Below are 26,430 nucleotides of genomic sequence, written 5' to 3' on the forward strand. Positions count from 1 at the left end.
GTACCAGTATCTCAGCTATTAGGATGTCGCGTTAAAAGGACTGTAGTTTCGATATTTGTCTGTCAGAGTCCCAGGACTTTCACTGATTTGCTATCAGAGTCCCACCAAAGGACTTTCACTGAATCAGATTCACAAATAATCAAAATTAGTTAGTTTATTGAGAGCGACAGAACAGATTCGAGATTGCCGTTGATAAATTCACTAACTGCAATAGCGCTAATTACTTAAGGCTGATATTGCTAGCAAAAATAACGATAGTACAACAACCCGGGGTAACATTCGCCAGAGGGTGAAAGGCGCAGCGCTTACCCAGAAAGGCGTCCCTGCTTGGGGTGGAGGAAGAGAACGCAGCCTGTCAACTGGTCCATCAGGTATCAAGTTTCTTCTCTCCCAATTTAACAGTCATTTTCTCCATCCTTTTATCCCCAAAGTTACGAGGTTTCCCTCCCCTAGGTGACGTGTAGTATGATTTGGGTGGAGAGACGAGTGCTATAGTCATATATGTTTAGCATGATCTCTAAAATCTTCATTAGCATATACAGGGGTGTCAACTTGAATATGCATTTCACAGGTAATGAGGCAAAGGTCAATTACCGGGCATGGGAGACTCTCAAGGAAACAAAGAGCTACACAAAGTCTCTGTTATCTTGATTTTACTGTCTTTGCTGATGAAAAGCAGGGCTGTCCTGGCTCCCCAAGACTACCCTGTTATTTATGTATCCTGTGATAGCCGGACAGGCCTTCACTCCCCTGGGTTGCACAAGAGACAGCAAAGCCAGTCTTAATTGTTCTTTGAGCACAGAGACTCTACCCTGTTAGCCAAATTCCACATAGCAGTAGGCGTTTCTCTGACCAAGAGAGAGGATATAGAGGGCACACAACATGAGGCACCCTGTGGTTTTACCTGCGTGACCACAGAGAGGACACGAGGAAGTGGGATGGACAACCTACCTCGACCCTAGAGGCACAGGTACATGAGTTGCAAGGAAAAACAATCACAAAAGGGGATCATTCCAGGAAAAGTGCCGCTCCAGTTTCCAGCAGGCAGTTCCCCAGACAGAGCAGAAGGCCTGATCTTGCTTCTGATCCTCTTGAAGGGACTTCTAAGTCATTTTTGCATGAAGTGAGTAATTAATATTATGACCAAGATTAGAAGGGCCCTGCCTCCAGCTAGGTGGAGGAAAGGGACAACCAGGTCTGGACATCCACAAGAGTATAAGGCTCTATTGGACACGGGTGCACAGTGCACCCTAATGCCATCGAATCATAAAGGGGCAGAATCCGTCACTATTTCTGGAGTGATGGGGGAGTCCCAACAGTTAACTGTACTGGAAGCTGAAATGAGCCTAACTGGGAATGAGTGGCAAAAGCATCCCATTGTGACTGGCCCAGAGGCTCCATGCATCCTTGGTATAGATTACCTCAGGAGAGGGTATTTCAAGGACCCAAAAGGGTACCGGTGGGCCTTTGGCATAGCTGCCTTGGAGATGGAGGAAGTTAAACAGTTGTCTACCTTGCCTGGTCTCTCGGAGGACCCTTCTGTTGTGGGGCTGTTGAGGGTCGAAGAACAACAGGTGTCAATCACTATCACAATCGTGCATCAGCAGCAATATCGCACCAACCAAGACTCTCTGATTCCCATCCATAAGCTGATTCATCAACTAAAGAGCCAAGGAGTGATTAGCAAGACTCGCTCACCCTTTAATAGTCCCATATGGCCGGTGCGAAAATCTAATGGAGAGTGGAGGCTAACTGTAGAGGTGAGCTGAAACAGGATTTTTCCATGAAATCATACATCTTTTGTTGTTCAGGAAGGTGTCCTGAAGATAATAGGCCACACTGTTCTCTGCTAGTTGTGTATGTGCTAAGTTATTTGATTTACTTCAGTAGAGTTGATATATATTTACAATAGTGTAATAGAATCAGAATTTAACTCATTAAACTGACTGGGACAAAGCAGACAAAATTCTTTACCTTTTTTGAGGCTGTACAAACATGACTGAGGGCGGATTTGCACTTCTCTGCTTGCAGAAAAAGGCAAGAAAGATAAGTGATGTCGCCATATGTTTTATATCCATGTAAGCACATTCAAACCTAAATTTGGACCAAAGTTTAAGTTTAAACCTAAAAAAATGAATTTCATCAATTTGTTCAGATCCTCTTTGACAGCTTTGCTCAAAACATGCTAAAACAAAATCCCTAGAAGGTAGAAAAGAATTTCTATCCAATCTTCTGTATACGGTTTAAATATGGAATTGAGGGTGCCGTTAGACTTTACTAACAGTATGAGTATTGTTATGCTGGTTTTCCTAACAATCCACTGAACAAAAGTGGTCTTCGAACTGGAAAAATCCATCTCCTTTTTTGTGAGCCGTGTGATGTATTGTCTTGTCTATTGTATCATGGGAGGTGTATTGGGACACACCCAATGGATCCACCGCTGGCCAAAGATGAGCCAGTCAGCGAAGCTGGTAACGCTTCTGTGATAACATATTTAAGAAAAGGCAAAAAAATGCTGCACAGCAGCTGTAAGAGAGAGGAGTAAGAATAGTGAAAGAAAGAACCCTGCAGACACTGAGGTCAGAGAAGAAGGAGAGGGAGGAGGCACCAGAGCAGAGATTTCCCTGAAGCCCCTGGAGAGGACCAAGTCGAAGCAGGTTGTCCCCCTGCAGTCCATGGAGGACCACAGCAGAGCAGATATCCACCTTGCAGACCATGAAGGACCCCACACCAGAGCAGGGGAAGAGCATGAGGAGGAAGGAGTGGAGGAGACAAATTGTTATGAACTGACTGCAACCCCCATTCCCCATCCCCTCTGCGTCACTCAGGGAGAGGAGGTAGAAGATTTATTTATTAATACAGTTGAGACTGGGAAGAAGGGGGTGTGGGGGGGAAGGTGTTTTTAGTTTTGTTTTTATTTCTCACTCTCCTACTCTATTATTCATTTGCAATAAATTAAATTAATTTCCCCAAGTTGAGTCTGTTTTGCTGGTGACGGTAATTGCTGAGTGATCTCCCTGTCCTTATCTCCACCAACGAGCTTTTTCATCTTATTTTCTCCCCCATCCTGTTGTGGAGGGGGAGTGGTAGAGTGGCTTGGTGGGCACCTGGCAGCCAGCCAAGGTTAACCCACCCCACTATTATAGTGGAGGTTTGGGTCTCTGTTTTAGTCTCAGTGTCTGTTTGTGTGGCCTCAGAGCAAGAGATCTTCTTAGTTTCCATTTGTGTGCTCTTAGATCAGGATACCCTCTTACTCCTTTGAGGGTGCTGGACAGCAGCTTAATAGGCATGGTGCAGGCCCAATACATCATTAAAAGTAGCTGTGTTTCATTAGGGTAGGTAAGGCTCTCCTTCAAATGGTGTATTAGTTTGACAGGATTGCATGCCTCTTCAGGCATGAAATCAAAAGCTATTGGGGGTGATAACAGCCCTATGCATCTGCCCAACTCCTACCATACACCCTGACACCTAGGAATTGTTCGTTTTAGAGCATGTTCCTATGTGTCAATCCCAATTAGTTGTTTAACCTTATAAACAATAATCAAAATCAGGTTCACAACACGCACCAGTATGAACAGTCTGATTACACAAGGATATTCGAGGAACTGAGAGGTGATTACAACAAGGCTATAAAAACCTATGCGGGGCTGGAATACCAGATTAGGCTCAAGACCATTGCTTTTATCATAGCTGTCTGTCCTGGTTCTGTCAGGGCTAGGGTTAATTTTCCCAAGGAGCTGACACGCGACACAGGTATTCCATACCATGTGAAGCCATGCCCAGTCTATAGCCGGGGAGCTTGCTCACTCCCCACCCCACCCCCAGTGGGATGGGGGAAGAAAAAAGGAAAAGTAAAAGCAAGAAAAATCATGGGTCAAAATAAAAATTGTTTAATAAGTGAAGGAGAAATGGAAGAAGAGAGAAAGAAAACAAAACTAGTGATGCAAAGGCAATCACTTACCATCTCCCACAGGTAGATCGATACCCAACCAGTTAATAAGCAAAAGATGGCTAACCCTCCTAAAATCCCCTCTTTCCCCTTTTATTGCTGAGCATGATGTTATATGGCATGGAATAGCTCTTTGGTTAGTTCTGGTCATCTGCCCAGTTGTGTTCCCTCACAACCTCTTGCACACCCCCAATCTATTCACCGGGGGAGCAGAGTGAGAAACAGAGTGCAACCACTGTTCAGCAACAGCTAAAATATTAGTATCAGCATTGTTTTGGTCACAAATCTAAAACACAGCACCATACAAGCTGCTACAAAGAAAATGAACTCCATCTCAAACAGACTCAGTACAAAGGGTTATCCCATTTTGTTCATTCAAGGTATTATAGGATTTTCTTACATGAAAACAACTCTATTAGTCATTTCTATTGTCAAAGAGAAATGATGTTCACATTATAACTTGTTACTGCACTTTTAGATGAAGGCAAGGCCACTCTGATACCGAGTGCTGCCTGCAGACTCCTCTGTTACAATAAGCTGGCTAAGTTTATCCTGTGGCCAAGGAAAATGTGTGGCACAACAAAGGCCTGAAAGCCAAGCTATAAGCGCAGCACAGCACAGGCTTGGGTCTACTCAGGTTAACTGTTATATGGATCTCTAACTCCTCGATGTACAATGGTCTTCCAGTCTGGATCACTACAAGGGGTAACAAAGAGAACAAATAAATAATATCTAAAATACGTAGAAGTCATAGATAATAAATTCAGATATAATGTGGAGTTGCAGACCAATGAAGAAAGAGCAAAGGTGTAAATGTGTGTTAACAAGCATATACAACTGAGCCTAAGTGGATCCTAGAGTAAGGAAGAAGGACCCATCAGCAAGAATATCAGATTCCTCCAGGTGAAGGACTCTAGATGCTGACAACTTGCAGTAACACCCCCCATCACAAACAACAGAATGAAGCCACTGATGTTAGGACCTAGAGGAGCACTGGAAGGGTTTGCGTAACACTAGGAAAAGGAGTGTATGTAACAATTGTATTATTATTATTGAAGCATATTATGTATAGACATATTCTTTCTCTTACTGCAATAATTACATCTGGACTAATAGTGATTCTTGGATTAGAATGTGAAGATTTTAATTATACTAACAGTAAATTCCTAACTTTACATATAAGGTATTTCCTCTTTGCCCATGTCCTGGTTGGAGGTAAAACAGAACCAAATTTCTTTTCAGTAATTTTACTTTGCAGCTAAGCCTCTTCTAACTAACTGAACTCTCTGAAATTAACAGCATCTTCTTCAGACAGTGTCCGCTTCCAGACTGATAAGACCTGATTGATTATAATTTATGCCAAGGAATGGTATGCAGAGAGGCTCTTGCTTATACTTATTGCTATAACAACCAAGGTCAGCTAACTTCATTATTTGCCCCATCAGAGGGTTGGAAGCGGAAAAGTGTAGAGGGGTCGCACCTGTGGGGAGGAGCGGACAGGACAGGTGACCCAAAACTGACCAACAGGGTATTCATAGAATCATAGAATCATTCAGGTTGGAAAAGACCCTTGGGATCATCGAGTCCAACCATCAACCCCACTCTACAGAGTTCTCCCCTACACCATATCACCCAACACCACATCTAAACGACTCTTAAACACATCCAGGGATGGTGACTCCACTACCTCCCCAGGCAGCCTATTCCAGTGTCTGACCACTCTTTCTGTGAAGAATTTTTTCCTAATGTCCAGCCTAAACCTACCCTGTTGCAGCTTGAACCCATTCCCTCTTGTTCTATCGCTAATTACCTGTGAGAAGAGACCAGCACCAACCTCTCTACAACGTCCTTTCAAGTACTTGTAGAGAGCGATGAGGTCTCCCCTCAGCCTCCTCTTCCTCAAACTAAACAGTCCCAGCTCCTTCAATCGCTCCTCATAAGATTTATTCTCCAGGCCCTTCACCAGCTTCGTTGCCCTCCTCTGCACTCGCTCCAGCACCTCGAGATCTCTCTCGTATTGAGGTGCCCAGAACTGGACACAATACTCAAGGTGTGGCCTCACCAGTGCTGAGTACAGGGGGACAATCACCTCCCTCCTTCTGCTGGTCACACTATTTCTAATACAAGCCAGGAGGCCATTGGCTTTCTTGGCCACCTGGGCACACTGCTGGCTCATGTTCAGCCGCTTGTCAATTAGAACCCCCAGGTCCTTTTCTGCCAGGCAGCTCTCCAGCCACACTTCCCCAAGCCTGTAGCGATGCATGGGGTTGTTGTGGCCCAAGTGCAGGACCCGGCACTTGGCCTTGTTGAAGCTCATACCGTTAGCATTGGCCCATCGGTCCAATCTATCCAAGTCTCTCTGTAGAGCCTCCCTATCCTCATGTAGATCAACACTCCCGCTTAGCTTCGTGTCATCTGCAAACTTGCTGATGATACACTCCATGTCCTTATCAAGGTCATCAATAAAGATGTTAAACAGAAATGGTCCCAACACCGAGCCCTGAGGAACACCACTTGTGACCGGCTGCCAGCTGGATTTAACTCCCTTGACCACCACTCTTTGGGACCATCCAGCCAGTGCTTGATCCAGCAGATCGTATGCTCATCCAGGCCATGAGCCGCCAGTTTTTCCATGAGAATTCTATGGGGGACAGTGTCAAATGCTTTTCGAAAGTCTAGGTAGACAATGTCCACAGCCTTTCCCTCGTCCAATAATCGGGTCATCTTGTCATAGAAGGAGATCGGGTTCGTCAGGCAGGACCTGCCTTTCATAAACCCATGCTGACTAGGCCTGATCCCCTGCTTGTCCATTATGTGGCTTGTAATGGCACTCAAGATGATCTGCTCCATGACTTTCCCTGCTACCGAGGTCAGACTGACAGGCCTATAGTTTCCCGGATCCTCCTTTCTGCCTTTCTTGTAGATGGGTGTTACATTTGCTACCCTCCAGTCCATTGGGACCTCCCCAGTTAGCTATGACTTCAGGTAAATAATGGAAAGTGGCTTGGTGAGCACGTCTGCCAACTCTTTCAGCACTCTTGGATGTAACCCATCCGGTCCCATAGACTTGTGCGCATCCAAGCAGCGTAGCAGGTCACTGATCACTTCCACTTTAATTGTGATGACCTCGTTCAGCTTCCCCTCCCTGTCTCCTAGCTCACGAGGCTGGGTGCCCAGGGAACAGCTAGTTCCACTGCTAAAGACTGAGGCAAAGTAGGCATTGAGCACCTCAGCCTTTTCCTCATCCTTTGTGACTGTTTCCCTCTGTAGGAATGTATCTGAGAGAAAATGGCCATGTGAGCCAGCCTCCCTACTGTGAGAGATTAGATTAAGGGCAAAACAGGTGGTAGAAGATGGAATTAGTACATGGGAAAAACGGGAACCGAGAAGGTAGAAAACATGTTGTGCTAATGACTAAGCAATTTACTATGCGAATTCTTGTAACCAATCTCATCTGTGAATGAACTGCATGGACAGCGCGTGGACAGTGTAACTAGCTAATCAGAAATAAGCAAGTGGCATGTACGGCTACAACACAGGGTATAAAAGATGATGATCTGTGCTTAATAAACGGCTTCTGTTGATTCACATTGGATCATCTGGAGTCCAGTTATTTCTCCTCAGATGGTGACCCCGACGTGATACCGATCGGCGCTTGGCTTGAGCAACGGAATGCGAGGGGCGGAAGACCCAGAAGGAGATCCACCGGCTGGAGGACGGCTCAGCTGGACTGAGACCAGGCGGATTGGGCGGCAATCCAGAATAAACAGACGACATGGCCACGGACACCCAGAGAGAGGTGAGCAGCCGGGGCAGGAGATGGGGCAACAAGTAACAAAAGAAAAAGGGGCTGTATTAAGACTTCTCCTGCATATCCTCTCTAAGAGAGGGGTGAAATACGATGAGCGTATGCTCCGAAGGTTGTTAATATGGTGCAGAGAGAACGGATTTGCACCAGAGCCCCAGACAGCTTTTAAACCAGAAATATGGGAGGCTGTTGGGAAAAAACTGTGGGAAGTGATAAGTAAAGGAGACAAAGAGGCATCACCGTTAGCGACGACATGGTGGTTGGTGTTATCGACCTTACAAGATATGAAGGTGGAGCAAGCCACGGCAGCCGGGGCTTTTGCAGCATTACAACCCATGGGAGGGGGATCAAACAGGCCAGGTCTGAAGGTCTGGGACGATCCCCTGCTGATCCCCTCTGCTCCACCTGAGGCCGATGGAGGAGGCAGAATGTCAGCAGAGAAGGACAGAGCCAGAGCCGTTTGCTCCTGACATTGCCCGCCTCGCCCCCTCCCCTCCCCAGTCGTCTCCCTGAGATAGAAGTGCTGGTTTTGTATGTCTGCTGTGTAAGTGTGTGCGGGCGCCAGCTTATACCTGCTGATCAGCATCTGTGCTACTGTTTGCTTTTTGTTGTGTGCAGTGTCGTTAGGTGACTCCCCTTGAGCAGGTGTTCTGCCCGGTGTGGTACTGTTCTCGGATGCAACTAGGGCTGACACTCCGTCAAGTGAAGAAGTTTGTGTATACACAATGTTTAGACATAAGGCGAGCGCGCCCCAGGTAGATACACCAGGATGGGCTGTAGAACCGATGGAAGTCCTGAAATATTGGGGGAGTTTTCACGAGCCGACACGTTTACGGTCTCGGGAACGGCTCGCCCGTGCAGGGCGTATCGCTGGTTGTTTGTTGTTTGTCTATAAGATCATGGTTGATTGGGAAAAGGAGTTGAGCCAAAATCTATAGGATGCTCTGTAGGAAAATGAGAAACTTAAGGAAAAATGAGAAACTGAGCTCTTGTTGCAAAGGCAGACTTTTATGTCAGTCGTAAGTGATGGAAGGAAAAAAAAAAAGAGAAAAAAAGAAAAAAGAAAAAAGAAAAAAGAAAAAAGAGAAAAAGAAAAAAGAAAAAAGAAAAAAAAGAAAAAAGAAAAAAAAAGAAAAAAGAAAAAAGAAACCAAACAGGACCAATTAGATGGGAAATGTGCCACGTTAGCACAAAAGTATGCCATACACACTACGAGAAAGCATCAGAAAAAGAGAAATAGGACACCTGATTCAAAGCAGTACCATAGAGATACGTTTTTGGTTTTTTCCTATATGTGTCTATGTTATTGCATGCCTTAGTAGATTGCTCTGTGTTATACCCTGCAAGACTAAAATGAACCCCAGCAGAAGCGGTCTCTTGAGCAAGGGGGGTGGAATATGGGAAAGCAACGGAAGATCGGCAAGGAGGATTGTAAATACACTCAAGGGACTCGCACCTGGGTGCTGGAAAACACATATATCACACCAGTTGTTATTCAGTCTTGGGTGCTGGCAAGAAAAACATTTGGATGACATAAGCCTGTAATGGACTCACAGACACCTTATCCAGCTGCTTGAGAATCTTGGCCTGTTGTGGAAGAAGATCAAAGCACAGTACCAGCAAGAACAGGGAGTCCGCATGCGCTCTTGCTAGCAAGGACTCTTTTGCTGCCAAGGATTCGTGATAACAAGGACTCTCTTGCTGCCAAGGATAAGTTTAACAATGCTACTAGTACCGCTATTTCTGAGTTATTGCTAGATGTAGATAGTATTCAATATGCGACGCTGCAAAACAGAGCTGCTACTGATTTTTTGCTTTCAGCTCACAGACATGGTTGTCAAGATTTTAAAGGACTGTATTGTATGAATCTAAGTGACCACTCCAAATCCATCCATGCCCAGCTGCAGGAACTGCACCGACCGAACCAGCAACTTGTGGAGACCACTGGGTGAAATCTCTTTGCTGGATGGACTTGGGGGTGGGGTTGGTTGAAGCAAATTATACTCATCGCCTGTGTGGAAGGAATTTGTCTGTTATGTTTAGTATGCTGTTTGCCGTGTTTAATAAGCATTATACGATCAGCTGTAGATGCCGCTTTGCATCGTACCCTTGTATGAGTTGTAGAATATGTTGCTCTAAAAACTATGTGTGTATCCATGAGAACCTGACCTTCACAGAAGAAGATAACAAGAAGGGATTACAACAATGTAGTCATGTATCAGGCAGCCGCTGTCAGCAAAGCTGGATCATGAGTTTGGTGAGACTCGCTGCATACGCTGGCCACGCGTGCAGCGACTCTGGCCTGTACTTTTCTACTCAGTCCAGTGCAGGAGAGTCTGGTGGGACTTGCTGAATGCGCTGGCCACGTGTGCAGCGACTCTGGCCTGTACTTTTCTACTCAGTCCAGTGCAGGAGAGTCTGGTGGGACTTGCTGCATGCACTGGCCACGCGTGCAGCGACTCTAGCCTGTACTTCTCCACTCAATCCAGTGCAGGATATAGGGGGGCTGTCTCGGGTCAGAGAGGGGGAGAGAGACATGAGCGCACTTTGAAGGTACAGGGGATGCCCGGAAGCACTGTGTCTGCCCCTGCCCCCCCATAAGCTCTATGTTCATTAACCCCAACAGCTCTGAAGGCATTACAGCATGTTGCAAGATAAGATATAGTCTACTACTGCTGCAAGACGCATTGAACACCTTCCTACAAGAATTTCAACTTTATGCCCTGATAGGACAGTGGGATGATGCACTCGCAAAGAGCCTGACTGCATTAGAGTGGGTATTTTTGCCACATACCTTTTCAAAACCAGTAACTATGATGATTGAAATGTTACTGCGATTGTTTTTCCAGTGTCGTTTGTGCTGTCAGCAGCTTTCTGGAATGGATCCAAGCCACATACACGTCCCCATCAAAAAGGACAACCTTGACCCTTGGTTATCACAAAGTCTTAACCTCCTTAGTAGATTAAATTGGGCAAAGAAATTATTCTTTCCCCTGGCACAGACTATTACAGTCACTTTCACAAATTCCTTTACAGCCACGCATCCTGCTAGGGCCAAAGCCTCTCGCTGGCACCCGTTCAGTGTTTGTAGATGGTTCAGGGACACAGTAAAGGCTTTTGACTTATTTCAACAGGAACTGTTAAATGTAGGCAGAATCTCAATATGTTACTGGTATTGTTCAAAGACTTGAAGGAGCATTTATAAAACAAGTAGAGAACCAATTGTTATTTAGTCTCTTACTGCAATTAATGTTGCTTTTATGAAAAAGACAGTTTCCTTATTTTATTGTCCACATACGCTCTCATAGCTGTTTACTTGGTCCTTTAACTGAGGGAAACACAGTTGCAGATTATCACACTCTGTCGGTAACAGCTCCGAACATTATGCAGCAAGCTAAAATGTCGCATGATTTTTTTCATCAAAATGCGAAGGCATTGAGGAAGCAATTTTCTTTAACACAACAACAAGCACATGATATTGTGTGAACTTGTGCTGATTGTCAGCAGCTGGCTCCTCTGCCATCATTTGCGGGGGTTAACCTGCGAGGGCTTACACCTGATGAACTTTGGCAATCCGATGTTACGCGCATTATGGAATTTGGACATGTTTCAGTCGATTTGTTTTCTCACTTTGTTGTGGCTACTGCTCATACAGGAGAGAAGGCTTGTGATGTTATTCGACATTGGTTGCAATGCATTGCAGTCATGGGAGTACCAAAAACTATAAAAACTGATAATGAACCAGCTTATGTGTCTGCTAAAGTACAGGCCTTTTTTTTTTACAGACATGGGGTATTAAACATGTCACCAGTATTCCTCATTCCCCGACTGGGCAAGCAATTGTGGAGCGTATGCATCATACTTTAAAAACTATGCTTGCTAAACAAAAAAGGGGGAATCCCGTAGGTATGACACCTCAAGAGTGAGTGTATAAAGCAACTCATGTTTTAAATTTTCTAAACATCTCTTCTTTGTCATCCACAGCAGTAGATGGACATTTCGTAAGAACTGTTGAATGGCCTGAACAACCAAAGGTGTATTATAAGCACCTTAAATCGGGGTGCATGCTAACCACAGATAACACTGCAACAAATAGAAGTTGTGAGCAAGACAATTCTGTAATGATTTGTACTTCTCATCCGCATGTTTGCTTCGGCTCAAAATGCAAGTATACAAGAATGTAATCAATCTTATTGTGTAAATTTAACGCGAGTAAGGTATAAAACAGCAGTACTATGGATAGGGTATCGGCAAAATGCATTAAAAACACGTCTTTCTCTGTATTGGGATTGGGAGTACAACTCTCGAAGACTTTGTGTTACATCTCTCCCCTGGAATACGTTGCTACATGTCTGGGAAATGGTTAAACACCATCTCCAAGGTGCTTTTGACATGTCATTGCAACAAAATATTCGTCCTTTCCATGATCAGCTAAAAGCTCAAATACTAAAGATTCAAGACTTAATGAACCGCAATGCATTTGAAATATTACAAAAGGATTTCTCATGGGTAAATCCAAAGAAATTGGCTTTCTGGGCTAAATTTAGGAATCTGGGTATTTATTGCCTTAGCAGGGTTCTTTTTGATTCTGTTTTTAATTGTGTTTAGTATATAACCTGCTAAGAGCGTCACAACGAGCAGAAGCACAAGTCATGGCGACCTTGTTAATAAATGGTCTGGTGTTAAACAAAAAAGGGGGAGATGTGGCAGATCTACGAGCAGAGGCCTGCGTACGGCCAAAGACACAGTGAGCAGAGCACACAGTAACCACAGAGCCAAGAGAACAGTTCATACCTTCACTCCATCCTGTGATGACCATATAACATTCCCGAATCTCGGACAAAGAATAGGGCTAAGTATTCTTCCTTCGCTAGGAACAGCGACGACATTAAATATGTTGAATAAGATAGGGTGTTGGGCAAGTAAACAGATAAACCTTACAACTGAAATCCTATCTAGCTTGCTTACTGATGCTGATAGCATTCGGCATGCTACGTTGCAAAATTGAGCGGATATTGATTTTTTTGCTGTTAGCTCAGGGTCATGGATGTGAAGATTTTGAAGGTATGTGTTGTATGAACCTTTCCGACCACTCATCATCCATTCATAAGCAGTTACAGGAGCTGAAGGATAACATGTCCAAATTAAAAGCGGTTAAAAACGGTTTCGATGATTGGTTAAGCTCATGGGGTATAACGGGATGGTTATCAGACTTACTAAAGCAAGGGCTCATGCTATTGTTGGTTATATTATTATTGATTATGGTAGCCTCGAGTGTTCTCCGCAAAGTGGCTGACATGATAGAAAATGCCATGCATAAGGTCTGGCTGGCTCAAGAAGAAAAAGGGGGTATTGTAGGAATGTGTCTGAGAGAAAATGGCCATGTGAGCCAGCCTCCCTACTGTGAGAGATTAGATTAAGAGCAAAACAGGTGGTAGAAGATGGAATTAGTACATGGGAAAAACGGGAACTGAGAAGGTAGAAAACATGTTGTGCTAATGACTAAGCAATTTACTATGCGAATTCTTGTAACCAATCTGATGTGTGAACGATCTGCATGCACAGCGCGGGGACAGTGTAACTAGCTAATCAGAAATAAGCAAGTGGCATGTACGGCTACAACACAGGGTATAAAAGATGATGATCTGTGCTTAATAAATGGCTTCTGTTGATTCACATTGGATCGTCTGGAGTCCAGTTATTTCTCCTCATCCCTCTGTATCCAGTAAGGGAGGGAGATTTTCCCTAATCCTCCTTTTGTTGTTAATGAATTTATAGAAACATTTTTTTATTATCCTTAACAGCTGTAGCTAGGTTGAGCTCTAGCTGCGCTTTGGCTCTCCTAATTTTCTCCCTGCATAGCTTCACCATATCTTTATAGTCTTCATGAGAGACATGCCCCCTCTTCCAAAGGTCATAGACTCTCCTTTTGTTCTTGAGGTCCAGCCAAAGGTCCCTATTTAGCCAGGCCGGTCTCCTTCCCTGCCTACTTGTTTTTTGGCACACAGGGACAGCCTCCTCCTGTGCCTTTAAGACTTCTCTCTTGAAGTATATCCAGCCTTCCTGGACTCCTATATCCTTCAGGGCAGCCTCCCAAGGGACTTTGTCCAGCAGTCTTCTGAACAGGTCAAAATTTGCTCTCTGGAAGTCCAAGGTGGCAGTTTTACTAACCCCTCTCCTTGTTTCTCCAAGAATCAAAAACTCAGTCATCTCATGATCACTGTGCCCTAGACGGCCACCAACCTTTACTTCCCCCACAAGTTCTTCCCTGTTCACAAGAAGCAGGTCCAGGAGGGCACCTTCCCTCGTCGGCTCACTTACCAGCTGTGTGAGGAAGTTATCCTCCACACATTCCAGGAACCTCCTGGATTGTTCCCTCTCTGCTGTGTTGTATTCCCAGCAGATATTCGGGAGGTTAAAGTCCCCTGCAAGAACAACGGCAAGTGACCGCGAGATTTCTCCCAACTGCTTATAGAAAGCTTCGTCCACCTCACTGCTTTGGTTGGGAGGTCTATAGCAGACTCCCACAGCAATATCAGCTTTATCGGCCCTTAACCTAATCCAAACATTCTCCACCCCATCATCACTATACTTGATTTCCGAGCTCTCATAGCATTCTCTAACATACAGGGCCACTCCACCGCCTCTCCTTTCCTGTCTGTCCCTCCTGAAGAGCTTGTAGCCATTGATTGTGGCACTCCAGTCGTGTGAGGCATCCCACCACATTTCTGTGATAGCCACTATGTCATAGTTTTCCTGGTGCATCATGGCTTCAAGCTCCCCCTGTTTGTTGCGCATACTGTGTGCATTGGTATAGATGCACTTCAGATGTGCCAATGACTCCAGCACCTTTTTGTGAGTGTGGGCCCCATTTCCCACCAGACCCCTCCCAGGTGCTTCCATGATTTCTAAATGTCTGTCCCTTCTCTCAAATGAAATGTCAGAGTGAGAGTCCTCGCTAGTCAACCATCCTTCAAGCCCTGGCATGCCTCCCTTGGGTTTATTCCTGACAGGCCCAGTTATCTCCCCTTCCCCCCTCATATCTAGTTTAAAGCCCTGTCAATGAGCCTTGCTAACTCCTGCCCCAAAATTCTTTTCCCCCTCTGGGACAGGTGCGTCCCACCTGCCACCAGCAGGCCAGGCGTCTCGTATAGCAACCTATGATCAAAAAACCCAAAGCCCTGCCGATAACACCATTCCCGGAGCCACGAGTTGACCTGTTGCCTCTTCCTGTTAATTTCCTTATTCATGATTGCCACTGAAGGGATAGAGGAGAACACAACTTGCATCCCTGATCCCTTAAGCAGCTATCCCAAGGCTCTAAAATCTCTTTTAATCAATTTTGGGCTCCTTCTACCCACTTCATCACTACCCACCTGAAATACTAAGAGGGGGTAATAATCAGAGGGGTTTACTAGGGCAGGAAGTTTGTCCAACACATCCCTAACCCGTGCCCCAGGGAGGCTGCAGACTTCCCTGTGAAGTGGGTCAGGACGGCATAGTGGCCCCTCCGCCCCCCTCAGTACAGAGTCACCCACAACAATGACCCGTCTGCTTTTCCTTTTGGAGCCAGTTGTGATGCTGGGTCTATGGCAACTTGGTCTTTCTGACATTTCTGGCCTGGGTGTACCATCCTCCTCTCCAACAGCCAGTTCCTCCTGCAGGACTCCATACCTGTTCTGCAAGGGTAACCGGGAAGGTGGGAGGGGCCGGGAGGGGATTTGCCTGCTTCCCCAAGCAGGGACCTGTTTCCATTCCCCCTCTTCTCTGCGATCCCCTCCTATTGCCTGGTGACAAGGGGGGAGGGGGTCCTCTGATTTGTGTGGGGCCTCAACCGGTTCCCTTTCTCTCAGGGAGTGGGTCCACCAGTCAATCTCTCTCCCACATTCCCTGATACTCCTCAACCTCTCCACTTCATCCTTCAGCTCAGCCACCTGGCTGAGCAGATCATTCACCTGTTCACATCTGACACAGGTGTTGTCTCCGCTACCCTCCATTGCAAGTGCCAGGCTCCGGCACTTTCTGCAGCCAGAGGCCTGGATGCCCACATGTTTGCGTGGGGCCTCTGTCTGGGTGCCCACAGCTTTTCTAACAAAAACCTTCGACCGGGTAGCAACCATGGCTGGATCTCTACAAGCAACTGACATCTTGCGACTCGAGGGTCAGTTGGGGTAAGCGCCCTAGTCCTCTGACCACTTAGAGGGATTGAACTTACCTCGTACACTGGCAGAGGCTCAGCGCCCTGCCGAACAAGCTGCAGCCAGATGAGGCACCTGCCGCGGCACACACACAAGCACTGGTTGCTCACTCTGTGCTCTGTGGGCAGGGACTAGTCCCTGCCCTCCCTGACAGCCCCCATCCCTCCCTGACAGCACCCAGCACAAGCAGAGGGCTTTTCCCAGCTTCAAAAAGCCCCAGGAAGAGCTTTTCGTTGGCCCTTTTTGCTGCAGATCCCTTCCCCAGCGCAGTCTTACCTGCCCTGAAGCTGGTCTCCGTGGCAATGAAGCTGGTCTCCATGGCAATTCCATCCCATCTGCCTCATGCCCAGTGCAAAAGCTGAGGAATCAAAGGGTCAGCCCTCTTTCTTCAGTGGCTGGCATCCCAGGAGGACTCTGTTCATCTGCCTCTGATCCCAATCTGTGCATTCCTGAATCCAGGTCCGGAATCCAGTTCCCGTCTGTGGGAAAGCAACGGAAGAAAGTGACTCGCACCTGGGGTGCTGGAAACCACATATATCACACTAATTGTTATTCAGTCTCAGGTGCTTGCAAGAAAAACACTTGCACTTAGATAACATAAGTCTCTTATGGACTCAGGGACACCTTATCTAGCAGTGGATGTTGTCTACCTTGACTTCAGCAAGGCGTTCGACACGGTTTCCCACAGCATCCTCATAGGGAAGCTTAGGAAGAGTGGGATAGATGAATGGACAGTGGGGTGGATAGAAAACTGGTTGAAAGACAGAGCTCAGAGGGTCGTGATTAGGGGCACAGAGTCTAGTTGGAGGTCCATGACAAGGGGTGTTCCCCAGGGGTCAGTACTGGGTCCAGTCCTCTTCAATATATTCATCAATGACCTGGATGAAGGGATAGAGTGCACCCTCAGCAAGTTTGCTGATGACACAAAGCTGGGAGGGGTGGCTGACACACCAGAAGGCTGTGCCGCCATACAGAGAGACCTGGACAGGCTGGAGAGGAATCTTATGCGGAGGCCGCACCTGGAGTACTGTGTCCAGTTCTGGGCTCCCCAGTTCAAGAAGGACAGGGAACTGCTGGAGAGGGTGCAGCAAAGGGCTACCAAGATGATCAGGGGACTGGAACACCTCTCTCATGAAGAAAGGCTGAGGGACTTGGGTCTTTTTAGTCTGGAAAAAAGACAGCTGAGGGGGGATCTTATCAACGCTTATAGATACTTAAAGGGTGGGTGTCAGGAGGATGGGGCCAGGCTCTTTTCAGTGGTGCCTGGGGACAGGACAAGAGGTAATGGGCACAAACTCAAACATAGGAGGTTCCATTTAAACATGAGGAGGAACTTCTTTCCTTTGAGGGTGGCAGAGCACTGGAAGAGGCTCCCCAGAGAGGTTGCGGAGTCTCCTTCTCTGGAGACATTCAAAATCCGCCTGGACGCGTTCCTGTGCAACCTGCTCTAGGTGACCCTGCTCTGGCAGGGGGGTTGGACTAGATGATCTCCAGAGGTCCCTTCCAACCCTACCATTCTGTGATTCTGTGAGTCGGTCTCATAGGAGGATGTTTTCTCCTAACAGCTGCAACGTGGGTCTGTGCAGGGGAAGAGTGGGATCTTTCCTCCATCCTGGACAGTTTATCAAACAGTTTATCAAGCAGTTTCTCATTTTTCTTAACTATTTTCTCGGTTTTCTCAGACAGTTTTTCCACAGCTGCCACAGTGAGGGGACGAAAGAGACTGTCTTCATAATGTCGTACCCTGTTAGCCACTTCATTTACAGTTGGTGTGTCGGCATCAGATCATCCCTAGACCATTGTTGACAATGTATGGGAATACATTGATGGTGCACTCTGCACAAACTTCTGCAACATAGGTCATTTGCATGGCATTTCATCAGGGTGTACATTCACTCGCTAATCACCATAATCACCTCTTTCACAGCCATTTCTCTCAGGTACTTAATACCTTTCTCCATGCTGGTCCATTTGCTTGTGTGGCATTCGATATCATCCTTAAAGGAATACCTGCCCTTCACGGCTGACACCAATTGCCTCCAGAGACCGAGGGTGTTTGACTTTCTCCCAGTTGCTTTATCAATACCTCCATCTTTGGCCAGGTTTCCCAACTGCCTAGCTTCTCTACTGTCTAAGTCCATGGTATCGACCCCATTATCCCAGCATTGGAGCAATCAGGAGATAAGTGTCTCACCTTCACGACGGCTAAAGCCCTTTCTTATATTTTGCAAGTCCTTCATACAGAAGGATTTAACAATTACCTCTGCGTCTGATTCCTCCTCCTGCATTGATGCTGCCCGAGAAGGACTCTCTTCCTGGTCTGCTTGAGAAGGACCCTTTCCCAGATCTACTTTAGAAGGACCCTCTCCTGGATCTTCATCAAAAGAATTCTCTCCCGTGCTATCTGCCTTGAGCTGGTCTTTGTCATAAGGGGCAGGGGAACCAGCCGATCTCCTTTTCTGCTTCCTGGCCACCGGGGCAACTTGTACTGGTACTGATGGAGTTTGAGTAGCAGTGGTACTCGTTGTCAAAGCAGCTGGACTAGTGACAGTGCTCGTTGTCAAGGCTGGAATAGCTTGTGCCAGTACAGGTGATGGAGTGGCTTGTGCCTCCCTTTCGAGGAGTGTAATAGTAGCAGTGGTCATTGTTGGAGCAGCTGTAGTAATGATGGTGCTCATTGTCGAGGATGGAATAGTGACAGTGGTCATTATCAAAGCAGCTGGAATAGTGACAGTGGTCATTGTCAGAGTTGCAGTAGTGGTGGTGTTCATTGTCAAAGCTGGAGTAGCTCGTGCTGGTACAGGTGATGGAGTGGCTTGTGGGATTTGAGTAGCAGCAGCATATGTCATATAATACCTACTCCTGCATCGATTCTTAATAAGAAACCACCCCTGCAACACATGCAGGAAAATTGTCAATAAAATCATGATTTTAAGAAAGTAACATTCATTTTCGAAGTCCAAAAGGTTTCCATCTCCTAGCTCTCATGGTGTCAATTTGGCATAAGCATTAAAGGGCGAAATAAATGTCCTGGGTTGAGCGACACAGGACTAACTTCTCTTCTAATGCTGGGGAAAACTCCACTTTTGGAAGACTCTACTGTCTGAATTTGTGAAAATATTTACTTTATAGCCAGCTAGGCTATGTGGGATTCAAGGTCTCAGTGTTTTCAAGCCTCGCCAGGTGCAGGGATGAGGAGGAGCGAGGCCTGGGCATTTGACCCAGGCTGGCCAACAGGATTATTTCATACCATGAATGTCACATTCAATATAAATTAGGAAGTTTGCTGCATAGTCTCTCTCTCCTTTGATGGCGGCAGCCCAGAGAACTCCTTGTCCCAGTGCCTGACCCCTGAGCCCTTCCCTTCCTCCCGAAGCCATTGTGCTCGCAGTGTCCGATGTTCGTTATCCACTGCTGGGAGTGCACAGCTTCCTACTGATATAATTGGCTGAGTATAATTCTTGTATATCTTATATTGGTATCGGGATTAATACTGATTCTTTAGTATTATTAATGTTAATTATTTAGTCTTATCCTATTAAGTCTATTTATATTTCAACCCTCGTGTTTCCTTGCTTTCCCCGATTCCCCTTTCCGGGTGGGGAGGGGTCATCGGGTTATAGTTGTCTAAACGACAATAAGTTGTTATGGGTTTTCTCAAACCATAACAGTAAACTGTCCCCAGGTAAAAATGAAAGTGTAATTAGTAAAAGAATCCATTATGTGATGCCCGAGATATGCAGGTAAAACCATTATCCAATTTATCATATTATAGATCTGTATCCCAAACCACAGCAGAATAGCACATTTAAACCACTGGATAAAAGCACAAAGAGCAAATAAACCATACAACACATTTGGCAGGTTAAGCAGCATTGCATCAACTTTAAACAAAACTCTTTAAAGACACAATATAACATTTCGCTTAAGAATGACATTATGTGAGCTGTCTGTTTTATTTTCTGAGCAAGCTGGAATTCAAACTATTCAAACAATTTATCAGAGCCCTGAGTCCCTCTCAAGCCCCACATTGGGCACCAATAAATCTGTCCTGGCTTGGGCTGGACTGGCCACTGAAATGAATGGCAGATGCTCTCTGACCTCTCTCCCTTAAGGGAAGGGAGAGCATTGCCCTTCAGGGAGAGGAGGAAGAAAGAGAAAGAGACTTAAGAGTTGAAAACAAAATTAAACTACTTTAATGAAAATATTAGAAAAATAATAAAAAGAAAATAATGAAATATAGACAAAACCGTATCAAGCTCCCAGGATGACGATCACATCACTGGCAGGCACTGGGAAAGTCCCAGACTGGAGTCAGTGACAGATGGGAAATGGATCCTGGTTCTGGATTCAGGAATGCACGGATCAGGATCAAAGGAAGACAAACAGACAGAGTCCTCCTTGGATGCCGTCCATTGAAGAAAGCGGGCTGACCCCTCTGATCCCTCAGCTTTTATACTGAGCATGAGGCAGATGGGATGGAATACCCCGTTGGTCAGTTTTGGGTCAGCTTTCCCGTCTGCTCCCCCCCGCAGGTGCGACCTCTTGTGGGAAAGCAACGGAAGATCGGCGAGAAGGATTGTAAATACGCTCAAGGGACTCGCACCTGGGGTACTGGAAAACACATATATCACACTAATTGTTATTCAGTCTCTGGTGCTTGCAAGGAAAACACTTGCACTTAGATAACAGAAGTCTGTGATGGACTCAGGGACACCTTATCTAGCTGCTTGAGAATCCTGGCCTGTTGTGGAAGAAGATCAAAGCACAGTGGGAAAACTATGCCTGTTTGAACCCTTTAAATACCAGCGAGAACAGGGAGTCTGCGCCTGCTCTTGCTAACGAGGACTCTCTCGCTGCCAAGGACTCTCGCTAACAAGGACTCTCTCTCACTCCGTGGTGCCCGCGGCCCCTGCTTGCGTGCCTCTGCCCGAGTGTTGCTTCGGAGATTCCCTGGTCTGTGAGGTATCGAGATTAAACTTGTTCTTTGCTTTCCATCCGTGGTTTTGTGGTTGTTCCTGCGTCCTGCCTGCATCGGCTCACACATTTGGCGTAGTCGGCAGCTCCAGGAACAACCATGCCATGGCTGAGGAAAAAACGGTGGGTTGGGGGGGGAAACTGAGATGTCTTCCTATATTTTGGGATGGCCCAGTACTGAATACTAGACTCCCGTTGCTGCTTTTCTGTCTCAATTGACTCTGCCGCAGGCATGGCCTGAATTAGATGACAGAGGAGTGATTACCCCCCAGGCAATTGAAATGGCTATGTGTCGGTTGCTGTGGAAAACGGCATCGTGTTCTTCATGTGAATTAGCAGGGAAATTAGGATGGCTGTTAGCTACTGGACTTAGAGCTCTTAATTGTGAAGTCGTTGCATTACGTAGTAAAGTGAGAGAGTTGGAAAAGGAATACAGGAGTTTACAGGATGAAAAGGTGATCGCGCAAGAAGTAATTACTGTTCAAGCAGAGCGGTGCCATGAGCTGCAAGATAATGTAGACCGGTTGGTAGCGGGTATTGTTAATAAACAAAGGGAGAAATATGGGAAAAGTAAGCTTTCAATTTCCCAAGTTCGTGCTCTCACCACAAAATGGTCATGGGATCCTGAGGAATGGGATGAAAATATTTGGAGTGAACCCTCAGACTCCGGGACTGAGTTTGAATTTGATGCGGACTTAAAAAGCAGTGAGGTGGTGGTAGCACGACCCCTCATTCAAATGAGGGGGGAGCGGGAACGAGCAGACAGGGGAGTGCAGATCACGCGTACTGACACTCCGAAAGAGTTAAGGGAATTTTTAGAGATTTGTCAGCAAAAGAGTGGGGAAGGTATACTGGCATGGATTCTGCCAGCTTGGGATAGTGGAGCTGCATCTATCCATTTATCAGAGAGTGAAAAAGATTTATTAAGCCCTATCCCCATTCGTGATCAGATATGAGGATATGCTCAGCTGCAAAATGTCAGAGGTCCTGATGGGCAAGACATTATTGCACCTGTGTTGTATCAGTGGTTGTGTGCAGCAGTTTTAACAGCATATACAGAACTTGTTGAATTAGTGTCGTCCCTCGGAAACTGGTGTGCAACCAAGAAAGGTATTAATTTGGTGCAGCAGATGGGGATGGCTCATGTGTTGGTTACAGGATGCAATCCGGACAGTGTAGCAGTGACGAGAAGTATCAAAATGCAGTTTTTGAGAGGAGCGCCTGCCTCACTAAACCCCTTGGTTATACCAGCAGTGACAAATGCTATGGGTACTGTAGGTGCCCTGGGAAATACCTTGAGGGAAACTGAGACTGTGATTTCGGGACCATCTGTGTGGGTGGTGAATAAAGGAGAGCCGACGAAACAGAAAGCAGTTACAGCATGGGTGACAAGGAAACAAAAGCGGAATGATTTTGTACAAGCTGTTATCCCACAATCAGAAAGAGATGGGATCACAACATCAGAAATGTTTCCCCGGTGGCAAAAGTTAGCATTTATGCAAAAAAGCCGACCGCCCCCAGCCCCACCACCAACTCCGCGCCCCCCCTCCGCCCTGCCTGACACCTCAGTGCAAGATGTGACCCGGGAACAAAAGCAATATACTTTCCAAGTATTGCCTCAGGGATACACACACAGTCCCTCCATTTGCCACCTAATGATAGCAGCTGATGTAGCAGTACGGTCGGGTACCGTTACTGTTTACTATTATATTGATGGTCTACTGATTATGGCAGAGTCACAACAAGAAAGTGAAGCAGCTGCTGAATTGCTGAAAGTGCATTTGCAGGACCGAGGCCGGGCAATTAATCCAAAGAAAATACAGGGCCCTAGTGCTACCGTACAATTTTGGGGAATAGCTTGGCATGGACAGATTAGAGAAATATCAAATCAGGTACAGCAAACAGTCCCGCGATTTCTTGTACCAATCGCAGTAAAACAGTTACAGATCTTTTTGTGACTTTTCGGGTATTGGAGAACTTTTATCCCACATTTAGTGATATTAATGTGCCTTCTGCAGAAATTAACTAGGAAGAAAGCTGTCTGGCAGGGGACCAAGCAGCAACAAGAAGCCTTTGATGCCTGCAAAAATGCTTTGATTGAGCATGCACAATTATACACTCCTAAGCAAGGATACCCTTTTGAATTAGAAGTAATAATTCCAGATGATACAGTCTCGGGATTGTGGCAGATGACTGGGATGAAAAATCAGAAAGAACCTGTAGGATTTTGGTCCAAGGCATTACAAGGTTCCCCTATACATCATAACCCAACTTCTCCTCGTACTTTACATCCTTTGTTGTTGATATCAGATTCTCGAGTTCTTGTATTTCAGGTGCCCTCGACAAGTACCTGTGCCTTATCTAGAGGAGATCGCATTGGAACGGTGTTATTGGTATCACGAGCCCAGTATCGAATTGAAGTCCAATCTGAAAAAGCACAAGCCACAGCTCCCCAGTCTGTGTGGGCAGTTACCCTGCATCAGGTCATCAAACCTGGGGTAATATTGGCTGAAGGAGCTGGAGCAATAGCGTATGTATTGCTGGAAAGTGATGACGCTCCTGTATTCCTCCTCTGTCACAGGCTGGCTTGCCGTGCTTTATAGTCTGGTACTACAAGTACACACCCTGGATACATCTCCGCAAAATCAATATGTAAATACTTGGATGTGGTTAGCCTCTACTGTACCTAACTCATTTGCCTTTTATATATTAAGGGAAGGTCAACAGCTGCAGATATTTAGATAACTTGTTTTCAGTGGTGCATCAACCCCAGCAGCTGTATTACAGAATGATACTATGCTAAGTGATTTTTGATATTAATGTCTTTCGTTGCTATCTTTTCTGAGTAGGTAACGGCTGTATGCCAATGAATATTACAATATCAACTGAAGGTGGACTATTTCCACCCCCCCCACCCCCCCCCCCGACACCAGAAATGCCGCTTTGACTGTGACGGCATGTGTTGCCTCAACATAACTGATGAAACAGCCAGCATGGAGCACGACATTCAGCATTCTCTGGGACTTAACACACCAAATGAACGAAACTATTGGTGGTGCCTGCCTGGCTGAGTGGTTTAATCCCCTAACAAGAGGAATGGGACACCTGATTCAAAGCATTATTGTAGAGATATGTTTATTCCTTTATATATATATATGTTTATTGCATGCCTTTGTAAATACGCTCAAGAGACTCGCACCTGGGGTTCTGGAAAACACATATATCACACTAATTGTTATTCAGTCTCTGGTGCTTGCAAGGAAAACACTTGCACTTAGATAACAGAAGTCTGTGATGGACTCAGGGACACCTTATCTAGCTGCTTGAGAATCCTGGCCTGTTGTGGAAGAAGATCAAAGCACAGTGGGAAAACTATGCCTGTTTGAACCCTTTAAATACCAGCGAGAACAGGGAGTCTGCGCCTGCTCTTGCTAACGAGGACTCTCTCGCTGCCAAGGACTCTCGCTAACAAGGACTCTCTCTCACTCCGTGGTGCCTGCGGCCCCTGCTTGCGTGCCTCTGCCCGAGTGTTGCTTCGGAGATTCCCTGGTCTGTGAGGTATCGAGATTAAACTTGTTCTTTGCTTTCCATCCGTGGTTTTGTGGTTGTTCCTGCGTCCTGCCTGCATTGGCTCACACACCGTCCATTGCTGAGTCCAGTCTTGGACTTTCCCAGTGCCTGACGGTGATGTGATTGTCATCCTGGGAGCTTGATATGGTTTTGTATATACTGTATCTATTTCATTATTTTCTTTTTATTATTTTATTATTAATATTTCATTAAAGTGGTTTAGTTTCTTTTGAAACTCATAAGTCTCTCTCTCTTCCTCCTCTCCCTGGAGGGCGAGGTGGGGGAGAGCATCTGTCCTTTGTTTTAGTGGCCAGTCCGGCCCAAACCACGACAGCCCATGTACTCATTTTGGCTGGGATAGAATTAATTTTCTTCATCGCAGCTTGTATGGTTCTGTGTTTTGGATTTGTGATGAAAACAGTGTTGATAACACACCGATGTTTTGGTTATTGCTGAACAGTGCTTACACAGAGTCAAGGCCTTTTCTTTTTCTCACATTGCCCCGCCAGTAAGTAGGCTGAGGGTGCACAAGAAGTTGGGAAGGGACACAGCTGGGACAGCTGACCCCAACTGATCAAAGGGTTATCCCATACCATATGATGTGCTCAGCATTAAAAGCTGCAGGGAAGAAGGAGGAAGGGAGGGACATTCAGAGTTATGGTGCTTGTCTTCCCAAGGACCCATTACACGTGATGAAGCTCTGCTTTCCTGGAGATGGCCGAATACCTGCCTGCCAATGGGAAGTAGTAAATTAATTTCTTGTTTTTCTTTGCTTGTGTGTGCAGCTTTTCCTTTACTTATTAAGCTGTCTTTATCTCAACCCACGAGTTTTTCCTCACTTTTACTCTTCTAATTCTCTTCCTCATCCCAACTGGGGAAGCGAGCAAGCGGTTGCATGGTCCTAGTTGCTAGCTGGGCTTAAACCACGACAACCCTCCTGGTCACCTGAGCCCACCATACTGGTTGAGGTTGGTGTCGTCAACAATGAAACCAAAGGAGGCTCATACTAGAACTAGAGACAGAAAAGGGTTGATGGGTTCGCTCACACCATTTTTTAACTGGGTGGCTAATGGATACCCCTCTAAGTGGTGGCAGAAATCAATGCCTAGCTCTCAAGAATCACCATTCACACAGGTTCATTCATTCATACCATATTAATACCAGAAATCAACCCAGACTTTTCCTGACTTACCTCTCCTAAATTTTACCAAAACCAGAATTACAGATTTCTTCTCTCTTTTAGCCAGCAATTTGGGTCTGAACTGATCTTTATCAAAAGTTCAGATTTGGCAGTCTCAGCATGCCACAGGAGCCTACAGATGACCATTGCCCAAAGTCCCAGTAGGGATTTAAGGCACATGGAGGACAGGGAGGTGATTCGAGACAGCCAGCATGCCTGACCAATCAGTGGACAAGGGAAGAGCTACGGATGTCGTCTATCTGGACTTCTGTAAGGCCTTTGACACGGTTCCCCACAACATCTTTCTCTCTAAATTGGAGAGATATGGATTTGATGGGTGGACTGTTCGGTGGATGAGGAATTGGCTGGATGGTCGCATCCAGAGGGTAGTGGTCAATGTTTCAACGTCCAGATGGAGACTGATGACAAGTGGTGTCCCTCAGGGGTCCATGTTGGGACCAGTACTGTTCAATATCTTCATCAATGACATAGACAGTGGGATCAAGTGCACCCTCATCAAGTTTGCGGATAACACCAAGCTGAGTGGTGCGGTTGACATGCCTGAGGGACAGGATGCTGTCCAGAGGAACCTGGACAGACTTGAGAAGTGGGCCCTGTGTGAACCTCATGAGGTTCAACAAGGCCGAGTGCAGGGTCCTGCACCCGGGCCAGGGCAAGCCCTGGTATCAGTATAGGCTGGGGGATGAAGGGATTGAGAGCAGCCTTGCTGAGAAGGACTTGGGGGTAT

At 46.1% G+C, this 26,430-nt stretch overlaps 1 long non-coding RNA gene across 1 annotated transcript; it reads left to right on the forward strand.

The window, feature by feature from the left end:
* Window positions 1-19,782: 19,782 nt before the first annotated feature.
* Window positions 19,783-24,522, forward strand: LOC141735594 (uncharacterized). Its single transcript, XR_012584798.1, has 2 exons — window positions 19,783-20,920; window positions 23,266-24,522. It is a non-coding gene; the product is annotated as an uncharacterized LOC141735594 (long non-coding RNA).
* Window positions 24,523-26,430: the final 1,908 nt, after the last annotated feature.

This window comes from Larus michahellis, chromosome W (assembly GCF_964199755.1).
Source record: "Larus michahellis chromosome W, bLarMic1.1, whole genome shotgun sequence".
Lineage (NCBI taxonomy): Eukaryota > Metazoa > Chordata > Aves > Charadriiformes > Laridae > Larus > Larus michahellis.